The sequence below is a fragment of the Condylostylus longicornis genome, unplaced genomic scaffold, assembly GCF_029603195.1.
Source record: "Condylostylus longicornis isolate FDR11 unplaced genomic scaffold, ASM2960319v2 ptg000137l, whole genome shotgun sequence".
Lineage (NCBI taxonomy): Eukaryota > Metazoa > Arthropoda > Insecta > Diptera > Dolichopodidae > Condylostylus > Condylostylus longicornis.
In genome coordinates this window covers 1,699,589-1,713,762 of record NW_026578105.1, presented here as the reverse complement: position 1 = coordinate 1,713,762, position 14,174 = coordinate 1,699,589, and positions in this window count along the sequence as shown.

Below are 14,174 nucleotides of genomic sequence, written 5' to 3'. Positions count from 1 at the left end.
AAAATTACGAGTATATTTTGAATTTTTTTTTTACCATCTTTATTGGTACATAAAATTAAAAAAAATCCTAATTTGAAAATTTTTTTAAATATAATTTTTATGTTTTTAATTTTATTTTCTTTTCAACTTAAAAAAAAAATAAGCACTAAAATGAGAAGAAAAAAAAAATAAAAGTTTTTTTTTAGATCAATTTTTAAATGAAATTCAGTTTATTGGCTGCTATAGGTACCGCTGCCAGGTAAAATAAAAACTTTTATTTTTTTTATAGTGTTATTCTTCCTATTTTTGTCTTTTTCCTATTTTGTTTCTGATTTTTCTGAACATTCAATGCTATCCTATACTACTACAATTTCTTTCGAAAAGTGTAATCTCTCTTGTTCCCTCCCTCTTATTCGGGATCCTTATGTACTAACCCATACACCGCATGTCCGTAACTATTCAGGTACATATAATATATAAGTAGATTAAAAATACAGTTAAAAATTAAAAAAAAAAAAAAACTGAAGATAAAGACAACATCGTCAGAATAATAAAAATAATAAAACAAAAAGAAGAAAAACAAAAAAAAGTGTATTGAACTTTTACTAGATATTAACCTGGGAATTTTCTGGTTCCTTCACTCGTTTCATCTTTTTTCTTTTATTTTTGTATTTTTGTTTCTTTTTTTGTATTCTTCTTCTTCTATTTTTCGTTTTCCGTTTTAAAAATTGTGTACTATAACGGTACATAATATTATTTTTCATGTTATTTTTGTTAAAACTTCTTAAGTATTTTCCTTTCTGGAGTTTTTTATTTTATTTTACATTTTTTGTTTTCTTTTTTTTTTTTGTATTTTATAAAATGAAATTTATATACATACAAACATATATAAAAAATGTAAAATCTTCTTTGTTGCAATCGAAAAAGGATACAACAAAATAAATTGTTGTAGTTGACAGCTGTTGTTGTCGTAAACATTCTACTTTATTTTATGGTGTTGATGGTCGCTTCAAAAATTTTCTAAATATTTTAAATTAAAAAATAAAATGTGATCTTGACTCTTTCACCAAAATTTAAACTTTTTATTTGCAGCAATATACATTATTAGCCTGGACCCGAAATTGTTATCCCAATGCTTTTCCGTCACAAATAATCCCGACTTGTTACCCCCAAATCTTTCTTAACGACATTGTGATTCGAAAACTTCAAGCAATTTTTAATACATAATACTTTTTGTTTTAAAAACTAATATTTTCGCTATGTTAATGGCCAGTGTCAAGGCAATAATATTCATGGCGTATATAATTTTTTGAAGCTAAACTTTCAAATAATTTTACTTTTTTTTTAATTATTTTTTTTTTTCTTTTTGGAGAATTCTGGCTCATAGGTCTGGATGCAAAGCAAAATCAACTTTTTTAGCAAATTCGATAGCAAAATTTAGAAATTTGGATAAATTAAACATTTTTCATTAACTTTCATTTGTTTTTCTGGGTATGATGAGTATGAGTTTACAAAATATTCTCTAGGTCATTTGGCAAACTACTGAATTCGATCTATTAGTAATCATATTAATTAAAAAATTATTAATATTCATTTACTTGCATTTTATATAAAAAAAAATGAAGTTAGATTCATGCATATACTTAATTTCTTTCGTTTTTCAACATACTAACGTTCGATTACAATTTATCCTTCATATTATGAGGTTTTTAGTTTCCTCGTAAGACTGCAATTCTTTTAGAACTCATTATCTAGTTTAAATATTACAATGTCTAAGAACACAACTATATACAAGATTTTATTATATATACAACTAATTATTTTCCTCCGTGTATAAATGCATGAATTCCATTGACATTGCGAAAAACGCTTGCGAATATCGTTCTCCATACATTGTGTTTTAAGATAATTATTATTATATATGTAGATAAAATATAACAGTAATTTTATTTTATATGAATTTTTTTTATTAAACGTGATATTTTTTTAAGTAATTTTTATGGACGTGTTTAAAAGTTTTTCAGTTCAGTGTTTGCAACATTGTTATAAAATGTTCGTATAACATCAATTTTTCTTTTATATTTCTTATTTTTTTAGAATTTTTTTTTTTATTTATTTTCTTTCCAAAAGGATTCTCTTTTTTTTTCTTTTGTATTTGTTATTTTTCAATTTGTTTGTGCGTTTCAATATTCACGCATACATTCATATCATATACTATACATACAGACATACAATATTATAAATTTTGAGTCGATAAGGGCAATATTTTAATGATTCTTTATGTTAGTTACTATAAATTTTTTTATTTTGTAGAAAAAAAAAATTGTAAAAGTTTCATCCAGACGACAGGAAAATAAAACTGCAGGAAAAATAAAAAATTCAAAATAACAAGACAAGAGAAAAATAAAAACCGCTCTCTTTTAAAACTTTTTATTTTCTTTCAGTTTTTTTTTTCCTATACACTTTTTTATATGGTTTGTCTTTTGAAAAGGTAAAATTTATTGAAAATTTTTTTTTAAGTTTTATTTTAGCCGTCGCATAAATTTTCTTATATTTTTTTTTTTATTTTTCATTTTTATGTTTGTGATCATTTAATATTGAATGAATTATTAATGAGATTTTATGCTCAGAAAAATAAAATCTCATACAAAACTCTTCCACATTTCTCTGAAAATTGACAACACAAAAAAAAAAAAAAACAAAAATTTATGCAAAAACAAACTTTTTTAAAATGCACCTAGGTAAACAAAAATGTAAAAAAAACTGTAAACTTTTAATTTTAACAATAACATTATCTTAGTTAAATTGAAAAAAAGAAGAAAAAAAAAAATGAATTGATTTAGTCAAATTTGTCACTTTTATATAAATTTATGCAAATTGAGCTAATATATGCTTTAATAATTTAACAAAAATTTAAAAAAGTGACAGAATTGCTAGAGACAGTATTCGAATAGTATTCGAGACAGTATTTGTAAGTAGACCGCCTTTTATAAGTCATACCTATCAAAGAAACCTATTTAGATGTTTTATCACAGTCGCAATATCGAAATTTCTTTGGTCGGGCTAGCACGCATAATATTCTCAAAAAAAGTGTCAAAATCGCACACCCTTTAAAAAAAACCTGCATTTTCAGGTAATTGTGAAAATTTTGCAAATATGTTAACGAATGACAGGTTATTTCTTAATATTGTAACACATGGTTCTACAATAGAATATGATATTCTCTGGGTTCAAACATGCATTTCAAAAATTCAAAATTCCTAGATTATATTTGATATATAACGAAAAATAACTATATAATAATAATAAATGGGAACCACCTATTTTAAACGTATAAATAATAGAAAATAAAATAATTTTATAAAAAATCATGTAATCAATTAATAATTTTAAAATAATTTTCTTAATTATAAAAATTTTAATCATTTTTTTTTTTTAATTTAATTTCAGAGTGTCCGTCAGCGATGGATGGTATGGAAAGATTTGCATGTCCGTCACCAGATCGACAAGGTCGATATAGATGTATAGATGATCATGTACTGTGTGATGGTTTCATTGATTGTCCTGAAGGTGAAGATGAAGAAAGGTCATCATGTATGTTCTATAAAACGGTAAGTTGATTTAAAAATACCTACTTATTCTAAAATGAATAAATACATTAGCAAAAATTTTTAAATAAAAAAAAAAAGAAATATTTTAGAACATAATTTTTAAACCAACAGCAATTCCTTTTTTCAAGGAAAATATGAAGTTTTTAAATTCTTCTTTAATTTTATTATTTTATAGTGGCGAGGAAACTTTTTCAAATATTTTAATGTACTTATTCCAAAAAAAAATAAAACAAGTCAATATGCGGTACTTTTACATACACACATAAATATGCGAAATAAAATTTTAATATATTTTTTGGAATATAGACCTTTAACATTAAACCCTATTTAATATTATTAATGAAATTCTTGCAAATTAAAATCATAATTCAATTAATAAAATATTACAGAAAATCTAACCATATAAACTAATTAAATTAAAATTGAAAGTTTGGAATTTCTAAAAATAATCTTTTATGATTTATAAATAATTTTTATTTATTTTTTTTTTAAATAATAGATAATTTTCAGACACACATACACATAACAAATTCATTTTGAAAATTTAACACCAAAATTTATATTGTTTATTAATCCCAAAACAATTCATCATATAAAATAAATGAAAAAAAAATTACCTAAAAATTTTCCCATAATAAAAACCAAAAACAAAAATTAAATATTCTAAATAAAAAATAAAAAATAAAAAAAAAAAATCACCAAATATTTTAGCATTTTAATAAATGAAAACTTTCAACTTATTCATAAGTTAACCGAAAAAGAAAAACCAAAAAAAAAAAACAAAATAAAGAACAAAAACTCAAAGGATTCATGGGCTTATATTTAATAGATTCTCAAGAAAGAAAGCCCTTAAAAAAAGATTTTATTCTTATTTTTTTTTTTCCCCTCAAGTTTTATTTCCCTACTTCTGTTCACAGTTGGTATTTCTCAATTTCAATTTATCAAATCAATGAAGAATCTTTTAAGAGAAGTGGAAACAATTCTTTTATATTTTTATGATTTTTGCTGTTGTTATTGTTCTTTTTTTTTTTTTTGTTTTTATATCCTCGTCAAGTCTCGTATTTTTCTGTTATTTATTAAAAATTTTCTAAAATTTATTTTTGTCTATGCTTTTTCTTAATGTTCATTTTTTTTTATTTAATATTTTTTCTTAAAATTTATTTTAGCAAGAATTTCGTATGCCTCATAACTTGAGGGTAGAATTTTATTTTCATTCTAATTTACTTACATTTTCAAGTATATTTTATATTATTTTCTGGATTTTTAAGTATATAATTAGACTCAAAAACACGATAGGGAGCTATAACTATACTGTAGTTGTTGTTTCAACTGACACTTAATTCCTCCAGGACCCCACAATTGATAAATGTTTAATTCTTGAAAAATATTTTGTGAATTAAAATATTTTTATTGATTTTATTGATTAATTAGAAAATATTGTTCTAATATTTAATAATTAAATTTTAAGAGTAAAAACAGTAAAATTTTTATTAAAACTACATAAATTTTTCATGACATTAAACAAAATTTGCTATATTTTGCCATTTCGCCTATTGTTATAAAAAATATTTCACTGTCTCCTATATAGTCTATTTTATATTATTTAATATTAAAATTTAAATTAAAACTATATAAACATAATCATTTCTATATACGTAAACATATTTATTTAGGACCTCTATTTTGATTTTTTTATATAAAAAAAGAAAATAAAATTTAAATAGTAATATAAAAAGCCTATTATTATATCCAACAACAAAAAAAAAATTATAACAAAAGAGCAGAGAAGAACAATAAAAGTAATAATAACATTACATTACTAGAAATTTCTGAATTCAAAACTATGATTGACATTTTATTTTTAATAAGCTATTCTTTAATTCCCCTTTCTTTTGCTTCTCCATAAAAATTTCAAAAATAGCACTTCAAATAACAATGCGATTAGTGCGTGTGTAAGTTCAAAATAAATGAGAGAAAATAGAACAAAAGAGAAAGAGAGTATTTATTTGATTTAATTGTTTCTTCGTAACAATTAAATATTAAAAATAAATCTATTTAATAAAAAATAAATAATTATATATTTTCCAAGAATTTGAAAAAAAAAAAATTTTATTTTGAATTACAAAGAGAAATATCATCAAAAGTAAAAATTTGTAAAGGAATCCAAATGATTTTTGGATTTACCTACGGAACCATATAAAAACTACAATAGCTTTGCCGGAACGATCAAAAATTAAAAAGTATTCAAATAAAACAATACTTTTTTTTTTAAATTTCAACGCCTCCAATCAAAATCTATTGTCACTTCGTGCATTTTGCAAATCTTTAAATTTTTATATTAATTGATTTGATTTCCCCAACAATCTATAAACGTTTTACTCTTAACAACTATACACCCTGTATTCTGGGTTCATACATTTATATTCATATTATTTTTAATTTCTTTTTTTTTTCAAAAAAATTTTTTTACAAAAAAAAATATTTAAGTACTTACATTTAAATTTCAAGAAATAAAAGAACAAAAATAACGCCTACACTTTCTTAACACTGTTTGATTACATTATAAATTACGTTTTCCAAAATGGGGGAGAAAACCAATATAAGGAAAAAAAAATATTTATGCCTTTCTGCACAAATAAATAAAACTAAAACCAGTCTATATTATGGGGCATTTAATTGTATATATACACATACAATATATAATATAAATATGTACATAAAAGTATAGTAAATAAATATATAAATATTTCACAAGTATTACAAAATTCATTTCGAATTAAATTGGCTAAATTCAATGATTCGAAAACTAAATAATGATAACCTTTACAAAAATTATAATATTTTAATTGACTGAATTGCTTTAATCTGTTTCAAAAAACCTCCACTTTCATTCTATTATAATAGTCCTTTAGATTAGTCCTTTAAATTAACCCTCAACTCAAACCAGATTTTTAATCATTTAGGATCAGACATGGTAAAACGAATTCAAAAATGAAATTTTTTTTGTAATTCCTATTCCCATATTCTATTCGGTTACCAAACCAAAAAAATTATTACAAAATCTCAAATTTTATACCACGTTTCAAATGTTTTATTTTACTGTATTAAAAATTACTATCGACCTAAAATCTCATTGGAAAGACATTCATTCTCAAATTGGCAAATTGATTTCAATCAAGATTAAAATTTTTATAATAAAATTAATTGATATTTCATTTAATTAAAAAAAAAATGTCTAATTAAAAATTAAAATTATTTAATAACTTTAATTTCTAGTCAACTTCGAACATTTCAGTTAGTACCAGCATTGTACAAGGATAGTTCATTCTCTAAAATTACACCTTAAAATTTTTTTAGAATTTACTATATCTCACTTTTATAAATATTTTATCTTAAATAAATATTTAATTTTAATTATGCAATATTTTCAAATTAATTTTATATTTAATATTTTATTCTTTTCAAATTATTTCAGACAAAAGCACATTTAGATGTTTTAGCGGATGCTTTACTAAGATGGGCAAGAGGACGTTAAATTATATATATATACTGACACATATTGTATACAATATAAATATATACATACACATATATATAACACAAAAAGTAACTACAATAAATGTAAGACTATGTAAATATATATATACATATATATATTAAAAAAATACTTCTATATATATATATATATATAGTTTGTACGGATATCTGAAAGCTAATATAAATATTATTGCAATATTTATAAAAGTAATATTAAAATTAAAAAAAAAAAAACAGAAAATGAGTGTAAAAAGTTAGAATTTATTATATATAGCAAAAAAATAAAATAAAAATAAAATACTAATATATGTGTAAGAATATTATTTAATAAAAAATTATATTACATAAATTATTTGCAATTATAAGGATTAATAAGGAGAAATGACAAAGCAAAAATGAATCAAGAACAATTTATAAAACTTATGTAATACAAAAATTGAAAAGACTAAATATTTATATATATATATATAATATGTATATATAATATATATTATAATATATATATATATATATATATATATATATATATATATATTATAATATATATTATAATATATATATTTATATTTATATATATATATATATATATATATATATATATATATATATATATATATATATATATATATATTATTTAAATGTTTAATTTAAAACAGAAGAAAACACAAAAATATTATAAAAAATTGAAAGAAAAATTGTATAGAATAAAAGATAAAATAATATAAAATATCATAGATATTTTACACAAATCACACAATATTAAGATCTAAATATGTAGAAAATTTCAAAAACCAAAAAATTGTACACACATAAATACCATCGTATAAATTTAAATTGTAAAAATATAAATAACATTCCAATATTTAAGATGGTAACACACAAACACATACATTTATAATATACCAAAAAAAAAATTATGCAAAAATCATTCCAAAAATAATAATTTTAAATAAAAAGGATTGTTATTATTTTATTAAACACACCCAAAAAAATTCTATATATTAGAAATATTTTTTATAAAATTTTACAATAAATTTTAAAAAATTACAAAATTTTGCTACGAGACTTTATATATAAATATTTGAAAAAAAAACAACACAAAAAATTATTGAAAGTCTTGAATAAATTTTGTTTTTTTCCACGATACACTGTAAAATTCCTATAAACAATGTTTCTTTTATATAATTATATTTTGAATGAATATGAAAATTCACACGAAATTAATTTGTCCTTCAAAAAAAAAAATGATCAAAAAACAACGTATGTAAAATATTACAAAAAAAAAACAATATATATACATGTCTGTATAATCCGTACATATGTATGTATTAAAAAAGGCTATGATAATTTAAACATATATATATATAAATATATTACATAAATTTATATATATGTATATGTATATATATATATGTAGTATATGATATATATATATATATATGTATATATATATATATATATATATAATGTATATATATATATATATATATATATGTAGTATATAATATATATATATATATAAATATATATATATATAAATATATATATATAAAGGATATATATATATTACATATATATACATATATACATGTATATGTAAAAATTAAAAAAAGGGCTAATTTAAAAAAAAAAATACAAAAAGACAACAATTTCAAATAACTTAATTATAAAATATTGAAAGTTACACAATATACAAAAAAAAAGTACAAAACTAAAAAAAAAATTAAAAAATATATTAATTAATAGTTAATATTAATATTTTGCATCAACAACAATCCGATTTAATACAATCCTATATACAATACAAAAGCAAGAACACAAAATGAATTGAAAGACAAAAAAAAGAGCAAAATTATACAATTGAATTGAAAAATATTTCAAATAAAAAAAAATATTGTGTAAATCACCAAGAATATAAAATGAAAGAAAGTGAAAAAAAAAAACTAAAAACAAATGAATATCATCCATAAATGTTAAAAATTAATACAAACAATTTTCAAATAAAAAAGTCAGAAAACAAGAACTAAAGCTTATGATCAGAAATAATAAAATGATTTATATTTTATTCAGCAATTATTAAATAACAACAATAATTTTACTATTTCTGATCACAATGAAAACATTATAATCAGTCAGGATAACTATATAAATATAAACTTATCACTTTTTAATCGATATAACGATCATTTTTTATAACTAACATTTGTTATAAAAAAGTGATAAGATTAAATAACATTATTGAAAAAGGTGACAAGATTAAAAGACTAACAAAAGGAAATTAAAATAACAAAAATATAATTATAAAATCAAAATATAAACATCATTTTGAGAGAAAGTATAACAAGACATTTTATACAGAATAAATGAAACATAATATAAAGAACAGAACAAATAAAAAAAAGAATGAAATAAAGAGAGAAATCAACAAACAAATCAACAGATTAAGACTTTATATAATACTAATAATATTAAATATATAGATATTATGTATATTAGTAGCAAAAAAAAAAAAATTAAAAATTTATAATAAATAATTTATTTTATTTCATTTTCATATTCAATTTTCTTATATATAATAATATATAAAAATTATATATATAAATTTTATATATATATAATATCATATATATATAATATTATAATATTATATATATGTATATATATATATATAAATAATTATTTCTTTTTTATATAAATAGAATATTTTTAACTATTAATTTTAATTTTTTTCTTTAAAATTCAATTTTCATCTGTTAAATTCTTAACACCCCCTTAATTTCTTAATATATAATTGAAAATTGTGAATAAAATAAAAAAAAAATTTTTTTTAATTATAATTAAAATTTAATTATATATAATTATAATAAATTTATTGTATCATATTTAAAATTTAAAAAAAAAACATAAATTATCACAAGGTTAGTTTACACAAAATAATACAAAAGAAAAAAATATAGAAAATAATTATTAATATTGAAAAAAAAAAAAACAAAAAATAAAAAATGAAAAATGTAAAAACCACAAAAAAAAACATAATATATAAAATTAAAAAAAAAAATATAAAAAATATAATGCAAAACTCTATAAATGTACATAAATAATATTATTAATTTGCAATTATATTTATTATATTATGAATATATTAAAATAATGTACATGTGAGAAAATTAATTATATATATTACTTAAATATATTATGAAACTTTTGTTTGACTGATACAATTACAATTGAAATATATACATATATATATATATATATATATATATATCTATATATATATATATATATATATATATATATACATATATATATATACAGAGCATTAAATATATTAACAAAAGAATATGAAAGAGAAAAAAAAATCAACAACAACAATATTAACAAAATAATTCAAAATGTTCAACGCTGTATAAAGCTGTAAAGCATTCACGTATACAAAATATGTATATACACACATATACATACATGAAAATATAATAATATTAAAAAAAAAAATTATGAAATAATATTGAAATAAAGAAAAGAAGAAAAGAAACACGAAGAAGACAACTCATAAGGTACATAAGTAAATTTAAAGTATACAGAAATGAAAAATAAACAAAAAATGAAATTATTGCTGAAATTGAGATGATTCGCGACTATTTAAAAAAAAATCAAAATAAATTAAATTTTTTTCTTTTCGTCTTTTTTTTTTTAAATAAAACTTACACTATTTAACATTAAAAATGTTATTATCTTAATAATATAAAAGAAATATTGAATTAAACTAAATTGTTATAATAAAATCCCCTTTATTTATATTGTCATATTAATAAAAAAATCAAATGCATTCCGGAAATATTATGTGAATTGGTTTGTGTCTATACTAAATAATAAAATAAATAATGAATTTTTAAAATCATTATGGCGCATTATGGTGTGAAAATTAAAAAAAAAAAATATTCTTTTCGAAATCTTAATTTTCTTTTTTATTAATTCCAAAATAAAATGTTGAAAATATATTTGATTATTTTTATTAATAATATAATATTATTATATACGTAATTTTATTTTAATTTACATAATATTTTATAACATTATTAAAATAAATTTTACATATATTAAAAGAATCTGCTTATAAATAATATTAAATTTAAAAAATTATCGCAAAAATTCGATTCTAAATTTTATTGCAAATATAATTTTTATTTAATTTTAACAAATTTCATGTGGATAACAGAAATTAAGTTGCTGTGGTTTGAATTCCAAAATTCGACTGCTCTCTTTAAAACCTCGTTTCAACTATAAAATACCTGCTAACGTTCTTTTTCCATTTAAAATTTTAAATATTAATTCTTTTAATTCTTTTTCCATTATTTTAAAATTTACTAGAGTTGCTTAATTATTTCTCATTGAATTACTAATACATTATTTTTTAATCTATTACATGTTTAACTTGTAATTAATTGACATTACCACAAAATGTATTTTAAAATTCACAATGATAAAATTCATAACACAAAATTGTGAAAAAAATTACGCAGCGTCACGTGGTAACCACATGATTAAATTCATCAATTTCTAACATGGTTTTTTTTAAAAAAACAAAAATTATTTATATTTATCAGGAATAAAGCTTCGAAAATCAAAATTAAAGCTTTCTTATTCTAACAAATTTTATTGAATTAATTCTACTCCAATTAATTCATAATACTCACATATTACATAGTAGATATGTATGAGACAATACTCTTTTGAAAAATAATTTCGAAAATGGCATATTGTCACTAAATAATGGTAATAATGATTTTTGACTGTCAATAATTATTATTATATATTATACTTATAATATACTAATATAGTATATAATATACATTATTTAATCTTCTTTTTCTTATTTAATTTTCAAAATTAAGCATTCCTTTTTTTTTTGAAATAAAATTCTTTATTAATTGTTTTATAATAAAATAAGACTGTTCAATTGAAATATTCAAGTATAAATAATGTAAAAAACATAATAATGATTTAATGCATAAATATTTCCTACAACTTATACACCTAATTTTATAATTTCACCAAAATTTTGTTCTATAAAAATGTAAAATCGAAATAATAATTTATTTTAGATTCCACGAAATTATTCAAACAAAAAAATTTTTCAATAATCTGAAAAATAAATTCATTTTATAAAAAATATAAATTAATTCAATATTATTTTATAATATTAAAATAAAATACAAAAAGAGACTTTATTTATAATTGTATAAAAGAAAAAAGTCCTTTAGAAACAAAAATTAACAAACAAAACAAATGAAATTAAAAATAACAATAATGAAAACAATTCTCATGGACAAGGCAGCTATTGTAGATACAAAAAAAATATATATATAAAAAATAAAATAATTAAAAAATTTTTAAAAAAAAAAATTTAAAAAATTAAATATTTATATTATATAATATATATATATATATATATATATCTATATATATATATATTTTGGATTTGTACTAAAACAAAACAAAAAAAAAGTATATTCACAATTAACAAACACGAAAAACTGAATAACTAAAAATCCAAAATGCAATAATAATTTAAAATAAATAAATAAATATAAAAATTAATAAATAAAAATTATTTACAAAACTAAAATGTTAACCTTAAAAATTGCAAAAAAAAAACAAAATGAAAAAGTTTCAAATACAAAAATGGCTTAAATTACAAAAAAAAAATATAAAATTAAATTTTTAATAAATTTCTGTTGTTTTAAAATCGTAGGCCTTTTTGAACATCATGTCATTATTAATTAATTAATTAATATTATATAATTATTATATATATACTTATATTTTACTTTTATTCTAACATTATATATTGTTTATTTATTTGTTTAATATTATATATATATATATATATATATATATATATATATATATATATATAAATATATATATATAATAATTAGTGTAAAGAAAACGCATTTATGTAATATATTATAAAAAAAAAACAAAAGTAAGATTAAAAATTAATTTAATTTTAAAAGTTTTTTTGAAAACAAAAATCAAGAGAAAAAAAAAAAAAAAAGAAAAAAAATTTTCAAACGTATGAAAAATGAAAATAAAATATTAAATTTAACAAATCATTTTTGAGTTTTATTTTATTTTATTTTCTTCCTTTTCTTTCTTTATTTTTAATTGAGTTTATTTTTCAGAACAATATATATATATATATATATATATATATTTATTATGGTTTTAAATTTTGTTTTCTCATTCATATTTTTCTACATCATATAATGAATTTTTTCACTCAAAACTTTATTATATGACGCAGTATAAACTTAAAATATTTTTTGAGAATTAATTAATTTATCTCTTATACATAATATTGAGTTACAAAAAAAAAATAAAACAGAAATATCTTTATATATTTATATAAAATATTTAAAAAAATAAATTTAAATTGATTATTGAGCTATTTAATCAAATTATTCTTTAATTATATTTTAAATTATTATTTGAGTATAGAAAGAAATGAGTACATTTAATTATTCTAATTAATTATTATTATTTGTATAAACATTATAATCGTAATTAATACAATTAGATATAAATGCCCAAGATAACATGCAATCAAATTATCCTCCTTTTTATAATTTTTATTATAAATCGGACCTGAATATTGAATTTTTTAAACATTTTTAATAAGTGATCTTATTTATTTTCAATAAATGCTATTGAATTATAGCGTATATAACCTAGTTTAATTATAATTTGACAAAAAAGAAATGACAGAATAAAATGTGAGAGAAAATTATTATATGAGAGAGAAACATTCATTCATTCATACATTTATTTTGACATACACACTTAGTACTCATTCATGATATGTGGAACACATAATATAACAGGAAAACAAATTCAGTATACATATTTATTTCGTATAAATTATTAAAGTGTGTGTGAAGTATGTGAATTAAATAAATGCCTCATGGCATCTCTTTGATAAGTATAACAATATAATTAATTGTTATTTAAAAAATAATTTTTTGTATTATAAATATTGTTTTT